This window comes from Dreissena polymorpha, chromosome 7 (genome assembly GCF_020536995.1).
Source record: "Dreissena polymorpha isolate Duluth1 chromosome 7, UMN_Dpol_1.0, whole genome shotgun sequence".
Taxonomy (NCBI): Eukaryota; Metazoa; Mollusca; class Bivalvia; order Myida; family Dreissenidae; genus Dreissena; species Dreissena polymorpha.
In genome coordinates, this window is record NC_068361.1 from 6,060,815 (window position 1) to 6,073,818 (window position 13,004).

Here is a 13,004-nt window from a genome sequence, read left to right on the forward strand (position 1 = left end):
AAAATAAACAATAGTTGCGATAGACACCTATAAACTGTTAGATGCCCATAATATCACTTTAATAATTTGTTTCCAATATCAGTTCGAACAAATATCTATAAATAAGCATGTTTATTTATAGATCTTTGTGGAAAGAAGAATATTATTTTTCAAGTGAGAAAATCCAAACATTGAATTTATTATTTTTAATGAGATTTGTTTCTAATATATTTAATTGTTTACTTAGTACATTTTGTGAGCAATTCACATATATGTATACAGCAAATTGTGTGGAATTTTAATGCAAAAAATCTATAATTAAAATCATGTGTGCGTGTTAAACACTTAAAATTTTGGTAAAATAAAAGATTGTAATACAAATAATTGACACCTGCTCTATTACAGTAGACGAACGAAAATGTCAAGCACACAGTTCGGGTTTCAGTAAGGGATTTCTTTTGAGCATGCGCGGGCTAAAAATATCCCCCGCCAGGAGGTCGCATTACATTCCTACGAGATTTGAAAACATCACACTTGTTTAACTTTAATACAAGCATTCAACGATTGTTTGCTGTCAACTTCAAGAAAACAAACATCTGTAAGTATCTGACGAAGCAAATTGCGTTGCAGCGTTACAACACACGAAATAAATAGAACGTCCGGTAAATACTGCTGTCCGACAAACACTCGCTAACAAGTATAATGGAGGACAAGGAGTGGTTGCGGGAACTAAGTTCCTTGATTGTATCAACCTAAAGGCAGTTGTATTACACTCATAGCATGTATGTCGTTTTTAAGAATACATAGTAAACCGAATCTATATCAGATATGAGAAAAAAATTCACACAATAATGAGGGGGACCATAGGAGGAGAAGAGGGGGAATACGAAAGGGGGGAAAGAAAGAAAGCAAGAAAGAAAGAAAGAGAACGAAAGAGAGAAGAAAGAGAAAGAGAAAGAAAGAAAGAACAAAAACAAAAACAGAAACAAAGAAACGAAGAAAGCAAAGAAAGAAAGAAAGAAGAACGAAAGAAAGAAAGACAGAAAAAAGAAAGAAAGAAAGAAGAAAGAAAGAAAGTAAGAAAGCAAGAAAGAATGAAAACACGAAAGAAAGAAAGAACTAAAAGAAAGAAACACCAGCACAGAAAGAAGCAAAGAAAGAAAAAGAAAACACTAAAGAAAGAAAGAAAGACAGAAACCTCCTCCCCCTAGCTCCCTCCCTCCCGCCTCCCTCACCCCTCATCTCTCTCTCTCTCGTCTCTCCTCTCTCTCTCTCTCTCTCTCTCTCTCTCTCTCTCTCTCTCTCTCTCTCTCTCTCTCTCTCTCTCTGTCTCACTCACTCTCTCTCTCTTTCTCTCTCACATCGTCTCATCCCACTTTGTAAAATCTTTTTACATTGATGATTGTTTGATGAAAAAATATTACAACTAAGGTCTGGTGAATTGTAAAATACCTACTCTAATACTAATTTAAAATTGAAAATAACTTTAAACAAGACTGATTCTCGGACTTTATAGGACATGGTACAATTTATTACATTTTGGGTTTTTATTACAAAACGGGTTGTTACTGTCGACCAGAAATGTAATAATGCATCGCAACCCACTTTGTAATAAATTATTACATTCATGATTTGTTGATGTAGTCGATAAGAACAAAGGTCGGGGGAACAGTCAATACCTACTCTAAAACTAATTTAAACATGAAAATAACTTCTAAAAAAGTCTGTATCTCTGATTTAATGGACACGATAAAATTTATTACATTTCGGGTTTTTATTACAAAACGGGTTGTTACTGTCGACCCGAAATGTAATAATGCATCGCAACCCACTTTGTAATAAATTATTACATTCATGATTTGTTGATGGAGTCTATAAAAACAAAAGGTCGGGGAAACATTCAATACCTACTCTAAAACTAATTTAAACATGAAAATAACTTCTAAAAAAGTCTGTATCTCTGATTTAATGAACATGATAAAATGTATTACATTTCGGGTTTTTATAACAAAACGGGTTGACACTGTCGACCCGAAATGTAATAATGCATCGCAACCCACTTTGTAATAAAGTATTACATTCACGATTTTTTGATGGAGTCTATAAGAACAAAGGTCGGGGGAACTGTCAATACATACTCTAATACTAATTTAAACATGAAAATAACTTCTAAAAAAGTATATATCTCTGATTAATTGGACATGATAAAATTTATTACATTTCGGGTTTTTATTACAAAACGGGTTGTTACTGTCGACCCGAAATGTAATAATGCATCGCAACCCACTTTGTAATAAATTATTACATTCATGATTTGTTTATGGAGTCTAAGAACAAAGGTCGGGGGAACAGTCAATACTTACTCTAAAACTAATTTAAACATGAAAATAACTTCTAAAAAAGTCTGTATCTCTGATTTAATGGACATTATAAAATTTATTACATTTCGGGTTTTTATTACAAAACGGGTTGTTACTGTCGACCCGAAATGTAATAATGCATCGCAACCCACTTTGTAATAAATTATTACATTCATGATTTGTTGATGGAGTCTATAAAAACAAAGGTCGGGGAAACATTCAATACCTACTCTTAAACTAATTTAAACATGAAAATAACTTCTAAAAAAGTCTGTATCTCTGATTTAATGGACATGATAAAATTTATTATATTTCGGATTTTTATTACAAAACGGGTTGTTACTGTCGACCCAAAATGTAATAATGCATCGCAACCCACTTGTAATAAATTATTACATTCATGATTTGTTGATGGAGTCTATAAGAACAAAGGTCGGGGGAACATTCAATTCCTACTCTTAAACTAATTTAAACATGAACTAATTATTTAAACATGAAAATAACTTCTAAAAAAGATTGTATCTCTGATTTAATGGACATGATACAATTTATTACATTTCGGGTTTTTATTACAAAACGGGCTGTTACTGTCGACCCGAAATGTAATAATGCATCGCAACCCACTTTGTTATAATTATTACAATTCGGGTTTTTATTACATAACGGGTTGTTACTGTCGACCCGAAATGTAATAATGCATCGCAACCCACTTTGTAATAATTATTACAATTCGGGTTTTTATTACATAACGGGTTGTTACTGTCGACCCGAAATGTAATAATGCATCGCAACCCACTTTGTAATAATTATTACAATTCGGGTTTTTATTACAAAACGGGTTGTAACACGCGTACACCGTTCACAACAGATACGGACAGTCGTATCGCATCTACTGTCAGTTCTACGACAATAACGGATATACGTTCCTATCCACCTCAACCAACGTCAGTATCTACATGTCATCCCTCTATAATGACAAGCCCCACGTGATCATACACCACCAACGCTCAAACGGCTACCAGTATACATCGACAATGGGTCAGTTGGGAATCTACGCCTCAACGCCAGTGTCTGTGCTATATTCGGCATATAGCAGGTACAAGGGGCCGATAGGCAGTTATACGCTGTATATTTTCGTCGGTTTTAATTCGCACTTGATGACTTATATTGGAGCAATGCAGGGTTGGAAATTCAACGGGGAAGAGCTTACCTTTTACAGCTGCGATGGGAATCCCAACATCTACATTGCTTTTGTCTTTAACACGTCAACGGACGTAGTCGGCGGTCAGGAAAAACTTATGTACCAGTGGTGAGACCTTACCTCTACTGCCGCTCAGTCCGATAACCTCCCTGGCGAGTTTTTCTCCAACTTCCACGAGGTCAGTCAGGGTGGCTGCGAAAGCTTTGATCGAGGTCCGATTCTCGGAGCGGTTGGCATGAAGTATAGTGAGTACTGACTCATTTTTAACTCTCTAATGTTTTAAATATGTTTGGAATATATTGCCTATAATATGTATTAAAATTGAATGTGTCATTTATTCAACAGTAATTGCGTTACAATTTAATCCATCGTTGACAACAGTTGTAATAAAATACTTATTAATTACAATATTTCCTTAGTCGAATTTTTTTTTTATATCATTCAACCAATGATCATTAAACATGCGGAAATGTCTGATGTTATGTATCTTATTCTCGTACGATAAACTGATATAAGTTTAATGTAATTATTAAACACCTAATCACGCAATAGTGAGAGTGACCTTGACCTTCTTTATATTCAATCCAAAACGATATCTTTGTGTAGCTCGATTGGTCTTATTATACAGTAAGGAATGTTTCTATTCTAAATAATAGTGACCTTGAAAAATACCTTATCCCTCCTATATGCAATATCAAAAGGAGTTTGATGCAATGTACATATGTTTGTAAAGCAGTGACCTTGACATAAACCTAATCCCCTCCTATGTGCAATATCAAAAGGAGTTTTATACAATATACATATGTTGTATTATCATGCAATTGCTCAATTCGAAAACGTCGAAACCATTTTAATATGTTTAGTTATTGTGACCCTTACTTTAATCTCACCCATCCCTTGTTAAATGCTATGCTTAATGCGGATGTGATGATAACTCGTTTGTTTACAAAATCTCAATTCGTATCACACATTATATATGTATGAATTAAAGATAACATTTAATAGGAGCAAAACTGCCCTATTTGTAATCCAAATTTAGGTATTGAATATTCCTAGACATGATTTAATGATAAATATATTGGTATTAACACTTTCGCTTGCAATATATATTAAACAAATTGGTCGTAATCGTTGATGACAAATACAATTCAATTAATTTACTTGTAAGATCGTCAGCTTTTTAACATAATGAAGTAACAAAAACATCACCGCAGACCATAGAGAGACCTGATTACCGACGTTCTCATTATGACTATTTCATCGCTTCAAAACGACCACAACAAGAAAGAACACCGCCCACCATAGAGAGCAGTGATGATCTATGTTCCGTGTATGCTTCAGTCGATGAAGATCCTTACGAATATATCGTCCATATAGAAATATCCCCACCCACCATAGAGAGTGAGGATGATCGAATTACCATATATGCTTCAGTTGGAGACAATCCGCCGGGTATAATCAAACCTACAAACAGTAAAAATGGTTTTACTTTCGTGGGTGGTGTTGGTTGATGAAGAGTTTATACTGGACATGTTAAATAATGTTTTATATGATATAACTATTTCATTAATATCATTTAATTATTAACATAATACTCGCACACGTTAACGACGGCGCTTCAAACGTAGGATAGGAATATAATAAATTAAGCAATTTAAAATGTGTATAGAACTTAAATCAAATTGTATGTATGCACTGTATTCATTGCGACATAAAAAAATTAGAAGGATATTAAATTTGTTTATTTTTTTTCGAAAATAATGTTCTGCATGATCAGCATCAGGTTGTGGTGAAACGTTGAAAAACTGCCGAACGCAAATGTATTGAATTATAAGAAGTAAAAACAAATATGTTTGAATTTATTTCAGGGGAACAAATTTAGGCTAAGAACACTTATTTATATCACTTGTATATTACAGAAAACAAGTATCGATTTGTCTGATTGCATACAATATGATTATGTAAACTTAAAACTGTGTAGACGACGGATGCCTTAATTTGACATTCGTTGTAAATATTGCAAAGTACAAGACGAATGCTGCGGAACGCTTCATGGAGAACGTGGGATTCAGAGAACACGGTCCAAGTCAAGTTTTAAACTAAGCTCCTAGCCAACTGAGGGAATTTTGTTGATTTCTTTTTGAATAATTTGGACATAGCATTGTATTTAATATTGGTATTTAGATATGTTCAATATAAATTACATATAATAAATGTGTTACAATAATTCTACAATTTAAATTACTAGTATGTATATAATATATATTTGGATTTATATAGTATCTCCCCTTTTGTGCAAAAAGGTACCATGTGACACTGAAATTAGAAGGCACATTGTACCTTTTTGCACCAATAAGGCAATATGTAAACATATTTTTTTGTTTTTCATTTCTACTTGCCGGTAACTCACTGTTTTAAAGTAGCGATGTCATGATTAAATTGTTCCATGCTCATAAGTGCAACAATAGATTATTATGTCATTCTCTTTTATTGCTATGTAAATTAAATTGTAATTTAAATTGTAATGTTATGTAGTCAATTTTTATGTATAATTGAATTTTTATTAAATAATTATCCGCCTAGAGTTTGGTTTCAAGCTCTTTAAAGCCGGGTTAAAGCCCAAATACTTTTTCACAGATGGTTCTTAGGCGGCGACCCCATTCTGGTCATGTTTGTGTTTGTGTTATATATATATATATATATGTGTGTATTGTACAGTGCATTTGTTTTCTGTATACCTGTTTTGCATTTGTGTCATTGACATAAATACACAACCTCATTGTACACTAAGATTTTTCTCTCCTGCTGGTGCAGCTGAAGTTTCACTTTATGTGTTGATTCGAAAAATGATATACATGTTCCAAAAGACAATGTGTCCGATGATGTACATCATGTATGAATGTTAACTCTTCATCACTGGAAAACAATATACTGTTACAATTTTAAACGCTCGTAACAATTGCGTTAACAATATTCATGTTGACCATATTCTTAGTAAGTCATCATTTATAATTACAATGTTGCCATTTAAATGAGCCCCTGTACTTTAAAGTACTATGTGACATAGGCAGAAGATTTGTGAGATATTATAGGCATTAGACAAGTTTCTAAACATTTTTATTTTAAATTAACTAAAAATGAAAAAGCTATACATTTCCTCTTACATGAAGGGCTTGTCGAAATAACAAAAATATATGTTCGGAAAGTAAACATATATGTTTACTTTAACACTATGGTTATATACGGCCGTCGCTGTCATGCTATACAAATAATGTATTAACATGGAGAGCAACGATGAGTGTATAGAGATCTTACTTATTAAAAATGACATTGAAAGTTGTTGATATAACACGAGGTAGTTACAATCAGTTGTTTCAAACTAAAATTATTCATTATATATTGTGTACAACTTGTCTTTAATTAAACTGTATGACAATGAAAACAAATAATATGCGTTTTTTTGTCATGAGTTCGAAGTAAAGATCTTTCACCTTTTTAGGTGTTGCACAAACGTTCGTAGCTTGATTTAGAAATTAAACGAATCTATGCTAACTAATAAAAGTTATACGATATACATATGTTACATTATATTGAAGTAAGGTAATTAAAATCAAAACAAGCGAATTCAAACCTTTTTGTTATGAAGTTTTAAAGTTACATATTTACTTATAGAAACGTAACATAATATCTTGCTACACAGGTATTATACAACCTTTAACATTTTTGCAGAAGAAATATACAATTCATTTAGACTCGCCGAAATTGAAACGACCGGATTGTCTATGGTAAAATTAATATGTGTACCATGTTTTTTTTAAGAAAGTTATACTGTGTTAAAATACCTATAGAACACAGAATATGAAAACAGTTTAATTCATCAAATTTGTCATGCTTGCTTGTCAATTGATAAGTACATTGTACATGTTTTTGCTTATAGCTACGTATAAATTAGTTTTGTAGTTACTTACTTTTTTGCGTTTGTTGTACACGTACCAATGTAACCGTCTGTTTGTTAATTCATTTTGTATAAATTGCCATATATATGCATTTATTTATAATTACAGTTGTCATAATATCCCTTTCCATATTGTGTTCAAAACATGGGGTCACTTAGTTTCTACTGCAATATGAATGAATAATTCAATATACTGTAAGGTATATGTAGTTATGAATGCACATATGCGTATGAATACATGTAATGAAAATAAACTGAAGTTAAAAAAGAGATGTCTTGAGCAGGTACTTAAATTCACATTATCCAACATTAAACAACATGTAATACTCCCCGAAGATCAAATATGCAGAGGAAGTAAAATACACAAATATAGAAATAAACCAAACACAAACTTAATTCGAAATACTAAAATTGTATGCACACAGCAGTTGTTTCATGTGGTATATGTTGCGTAACGGTACTACTCTTTCTACATATAAAAATTAATGAAATGTAAAAATTAATATAAAATAGTAATATTTACATTCCTCCGTTCATTATATGGCAACAGAACAACAGGCTTACGTGTTTTTACGTGACCAACGCTCAAATGAATAGTTTGAGTCCACCGTGAGAATCAAACGTGATTAAATTGATCTTCAGTCTCTATAAATCCCTTACATCGTTTACGTGTTACTGGTAACGATTTACATTCCGTCAATGCGAACGATTCTAAGCTCGTTGTAAGTGGTGTTGACTATATATACTGATCGTTCTTTGAGAATCTGAGTCTAATCGGAATGGTTTGTCGTCTAAGATTTTTATGAAGAGTGCACAATCGTGCACGTTCATACATATTGTACCTTGGCGAGCATTCACTGCAAACATTCACCTCTAGGGTCATGCAATACATTCTTGGGAGATCAGATATAACTGCGTAGAATGAAAACTGCAGTTTACTCTTTTGGATTCGTTTTTTAAATATAATCAATATTCAGAATTCCTTTTAAAAGAGGTATTTCATTGACATACTCTTTTTACTTTCAATGGATGCTGTCCTGTTTGTGAGTCCCCCACTTGGAACGAGATCGCCCAAACCGTTGAATTCTACTAGTGATATTCCTGATCTTAATATATGATACAGAAAAGATTATGGCCCTTGTTGACATCTGCGAGGATTTGCACAGTTTTCTTGTGGTGCACCATCTCATTGGTAAAACGCATCCCTTTGTTTTGTGAGATTTGCATACAGAACTGATCCAGCAATGATAAATAGCGCGCTTTCTGCATTAATGTTTGAAAACAATCCTTCACTTCAAACTCCAAACAGAGTCTAAAACTAAATAACTATTATGTAGGAAAAGACACCAAATTTCTAATAATTCGTCATAAAAGAATAAAAGCAAAATGTCTGCCTAATGGGATCGTGCTTTTTACAAATTTGTATCATATACATAGAACTGAAGTCGGTCCAAAATGGAAAGATCACGTCGAGTGTCGAGTATGTTTTTATTCGAACATCGGTACGATAATCCAGAATAGTCCAATACCACACCCACCCATATTGTTTTTATGTCGGTTAAAGTCACAAAAAAGGCATATAGTTTACAAAACACTTCCTAAGTCACTTAATAGTTTGGTAAATAGTTTAATAGTACTTTTTACACACCTGTTTATAGCTCTTCCAAGCCCAGGAGAAAAAGTTTTAAAACATATAAATAGCCTGTTTTAGAATTTTGTATGGGATGGACCGGCAAAAATTAAACAAACTATTGCTATTAAATCCTATGAAGAGGGAGGAGTTGCCGTGACTGATATATATGCTTTTCAAAAACTATGAAAATGACATGGTTAAGGAAAATGGTATTAAGTGATGGAAAATGTTTCCAACTAGTATATTATATTTTTGATGTGAAGAAAATGTTTAATTTAGGAAAAAAATATATAGAAAAAAATATAATAAGTTTAAAAAATAGTTTTTGGAGAGATGTCCTTACATGTTACATCGAGTATATCAATAAACAAAATGTTAGTAAGTGTGAAGATATCCTTGATATGCCTTTATTTTATAACCACAATTTTAAGATAGGTATGAATATTGTATATAATACAAATATGTATGATATGGGAATTAGATATGTAAGAGATATATTGTGTACTTCTGGAGAATTTATAAAACAATCTGTTATAGAAAATCTCATTGGTTGTAAAACTAAATTCCTATTTTATGAAGGTTTAATCAGAACTGTGAAGGCATTTATCAGATTATCAGGACTTCCATTCATAAAAAAGCCAAATATACATTGTGCATTTATATCATTTTACTTGAATAACATAGTATTTGGGGGTAATCAAAATAAACTTGTGTATACATGTTTTAGCTTTAATACAGAAATACCCACTTGCCATTCAAAATGGAATACACTTTTTAATAACGTTGAATGGACAAAAGTGCATGCACTTGTTTTTATAATATCTTGAGACACATACACTCAGTGGTTCCAGACAAGGATTGTTCACAGAATCTTAGGAACCCAATCTTTGTTATTTAAAATGAACATTGTTCATGATAATTTATGTTCCTTCTGTAGTGAAAATGAAGAAACCCTATTACATATATTCTGGGACTGCATTTTTACAAAGAGAATTGTAAATTATGTTGTAGAATTTTTAAGATCACATAATGTGCAAAAATGTACTGAGATTTCTTGTCAAACAATGTTATTTGGTTGTACAAATATTAACATGACTGATATTAATATTCTCATCCTAGAAATTAAAAATATATATATTTGTATGCAAGAGAAAGGGTCTATAACCTTCAATAATAGGGCTGAATAATTATCTTAGCAAAGCATGGGAAATCAAATCTTATACAAAATATATAGAAAAAGCAGTACTAAACTGGCAAATTGTTAAACTTTTTGTAGATCAATAGAATAGTGTTATCGTAAATTGCTTAAAATATTTAATAACATTATTAAATTTGAACATTTGATTAATGTGTATAATTGTCTGAAGTCCAAACGTCTGATTTAAGTTTATAATTTTCTGAAGTCCAAAACTTTCCTTTTTTTCTATCATAACATGGCATTTTTTTGTATGTGCCTGTGTGTGTGTGTGAACTGTATGATGTCTAAATATATAAGGAATGCATAGATTTTATTTACCTCTATTGTATCAACCTATTTGAATTGTTAAAATAACGCTATTGTATATTAACATATTAACATGCACACTAACAATAAATTGTGTATTGTACGGAGATGAATTAACGCTATAAATTCAAAAAAAAAATCTTCACTATAAATAGCGCGCAGTAAAAAAAAAATAGTTTGGATTATCTTGAACAATGAGATGAATAGTTTGGTAACTAAAGTATAGGCTTAAACTGTCGACTTTTTGTTCAACTTGAGTCCGTTGTTGTTTCAAATGCGCTTCACAACCATCCAAATGTAGGGATTAACAATGACCCGGCTCTAATATACGTTAATATTAAAGTAAGAAGACTTGTTCTTGCCAATCCACAACCAACAAGCTAGGTTTATGCGAATACAGCTTCCATCGTTAGGGCAACGAGGTCGATTAATAAATCATGCAGCTTGGTCTTCTAATATGAATAAGAGATCAATAAATTCAACACCTCTTGAACCATAGGAATCCTTCAAGCGTGTTGAAAAATTCCAAACCTGCTTAATTTGGAGGCTGAAACAAATGTTCGATACCTTCAAGTAATCAAGTTGTCCGCAATTATCAACCCCCTGTCTCAAATGTATTCTTGACAACACCAACAGTTCATCATTTAGTTATGTTTAGTCTTATCAATATTTTCTAAATGTTAGTTTTTAAATACTTAAAATATGTTTCATTTCATAAAAGTTATAATTATTTTAGTTATACTATACAATAATTATTTTTAATTTGCATCAAACATAATTTGGATATAAAGACCACTTGCACTTTTGTCTTCAAGGTACTATTGGTAACATAAATAAAACAAATCATTGATTTCTGTCATTAATGACAGTCTTTTTAAATATTGTTAGGACGCTTTGACTTAATAATTAGCCATAAATATACACATATAAGCAAATTTTAGAATTTGTTTTAACACGCATTTTGCATATATGCATATTTTGATTGTATACATACAATAACGCATCTAGGTACGCGTTGTAAATATTTTTGTTCTTTTTTAATATTCGTTTAACTAGTCCTGTATTCGTAAAACAAGGATACCTCTACATTGCTATTTTATCCCAAAACTCTGCTTTTCAAAATAATGAACCAAACCAATTAGATCAGATCGAAAGTTAACATGGTGGTTATTTCAATCCCTCTAACAACGATACGATTAACGTTATATGCGAAGAAACAATCCGACACAAGAAAGGAAGGACAGACGGACGGACAAGAGCAAATCTTGTGTTTATCCCTCTAAGAGTTGGGTCATAAAACGGCGAACAATAGTTTAATGTATAAACTGTGAACAGTTCAATGCATAAAACATGACTAGCTTCATTTTCTTCTTTAAAATAATGTAACAAAACAAATATTTGTTTAATACATACTTGTTCATGATTTGTTAACAAAATTGTAAAAGACATGTATTTTTATTCCAGAATAATACAATTTAAATACCATTCATTTAAGGGTCCTTTTATTTGTCTAAACAAACGAACGATAATATGTGTATCAAACTATTGTATTCACAAATTCAAATGGCTATGCATTGTTTGTGAAAAGGTTTAACGTACAACAAATACAGTATTGAAACTGGAGTAATTGTTATTATCACATTTATATTTAGTCGTGCAAACATAAAAACGATCAAGTTTTGTTCTTCTCTTTTAAAGCGGGTATATACGATTTGTTATATGTGTTTAAATGTAATATATTGATAAAATATGTTACAATAACACAAAATAGGCAAGAAAAATTATACATTAAAGCCGAATTTCTTAACATGCAGCAAAGACAAATTAGCGCCCCGAGCCGATAGTGACGTACATATTTTCCTACAATAACCGAAGCATTCGTCTTTGTATTATAAACCGTTAAACTACAAGTGTGTTCCTGAAGTTCGTGGATTTTCGCTATAACTTATTAGTTTGCTGGTAAAAGTCAATGAAATTTACATATTATACAAACCAATTAGCACGGACTTTTTATTTATAAGCTAAAAATGCATGAATTCCATAAAGCGCGTTTGAAACGCGTTGCCATAGAGACCTCAGTAACGACATGCGGCGCCCGCGTGTATTTTATTATAAGTATGAGCGTTACGCGAATTTAAATTTGGTTTAAATGTCGTTGATAAACAGAATTTACGGCAAATTTCACGTTACAGCGCCTAAGTCCTCCTTACAGCCCGGATTTGGCCCCTATGGACTTCCGCGCCTTCCCGGAAGTTAAATCACAGTTGCGCGGTATTCGCTTTGCAAGTAAACAGGAACTTACAGTTGCAGCAAATCGAATCGTGTCGTCTTTTGACGCTGACTGGTAAAGAGACACTTTTGACAAGTGGATT